Below are 1,568 nucleotides of genomic sequence, written 5' to 3' on the forward strand. Positions count from 1 at the left end.
TAGAAATGTTGAACAACTGAACTGTGCACTCTGAAAGGAATATGTTTAAACAACAGCTGAGAGCACTTTAGAAAATTTATCTCAACAACATCCCTGCATACATCAAGAATGTTCCCCACTGCAGGGGCACAGCCAACCATTCAATTCCTCACTCTTACCTATGAGGGAAAGATCTGATCTGGAGGGGAGGTAGCAGGCAGCTCTGCATGCCGGTTCAGGCAGAGATGCCTGAATGAGATGCTTGTGGATAAATATCCTTCCACTTCAGACACACAGAAGAATACAATCAGCAACAGCTCTCTCTACGTGGCAAAACAAAGTAGTACTGAGTAGCAAACTCCAGCACTGAACCTCTGCTCTGAAACATTGAAGATTTCACAAGCAATAAGGTAACAAGGTGATGATACAACACTTTGCACACCTCCTCTCTCATCACCTTTAATGCTTACTCTGTAATCATCAACTCATGTTCAAAACCAGCTGGTACTGGGTAACTCTGTTTCAGTACAGATTCTGCCAGAATGCTCACAGGAAGCACCAACACATGACAAGTAAGGACAGAAACAGAAAACAAAAGCATAGGATGGTTATCTGTTACTGTGTATACTTGCACAGACTGACTCAAAGCCTTGTGTATGAAAATTAAGATGGTGCTAAATACTAGCTAGAAGCTTAATTTGAGTCAAACAAAACAAACCACACAAAACCGACTATGAGAGAAAGACTGTTTCCAGAAGCAACAGAAAGACAAATGGATTTTAAATACCATGCAAGTGAGATTTAAAAAGAAAAAATAAAATAAAATTCTAGTCATGCTACTCAATGAAACCTAATTAGGAATTAAGACTTTGCCTAATTGCAAGCAACCCCAGTTAGTGCATATAGACCAATTTTCATCTAATTAGAAAGAAAAACCTGAAGACTGACTTGGGAAAAAGTATGCATTAGCATACTAACAAGGAGAGGTGGTATTTAATATGCTCACGAAAGACAGAGACATTATCTGAGAGTAGGTCTAATAGAAATAGTTTAGGTAACATTGCCAAGTTTGCTAAAAGGCAACAGGCACAGAAGGTTGCTCAGAATTTAGAGGCAGCAGGAAAGGGTGCGAGAAGTTCCTCCGAGAATACGCAACATAGGGGACTATAGTATCTGAATGCTAAGATTTTTTCATTAGTCATGAACATAGTGAATTTTCAAGTTGTGAAAACACACAGAACCTGTGTGAAAGACCTGTTCCCTGTAACAATTTCACATGCAGAGTGATTAAAAAAGCCGATAGAACTAGGGTTGTTTAGCCTGCAGAAAAGCAGGCTGAGGGGAGCCTTTAAGAAAAATTCATGTAGTGCAAGTTTTCAAGCACGGGAACAGGCTGCCCAGGGTCACCATCCCTGGAGGAATTTAAAAGGCCTGCAGTGCTTCAGGACGTGGTTTAGTGGTGGACTTGGCAGTGTGCTATGTTAACACTTGATGATTTCAAAGGTCTTTAACAACGAAAACGGTTCCATGATTTTCTCCTCAAGATCTCGGTGTGCCACCCAATTCCCCCAAAACAGAGGCTCGCCCAA

This window comes from Chaetura pelagica, unplaced genomic scaffold (assembly GCF_000747805.2).
Source record: "Chaetura pelagica isolate M959 unplaced genomic scaffold, ChaPel_1.0 scaffold189, whole genome shotgun sequence".
NCBI lineage: Eukaryota > Metazoa > Chordata > Aves > Apodiformes > Apodidae > Chaetura > Chaetura pelagica.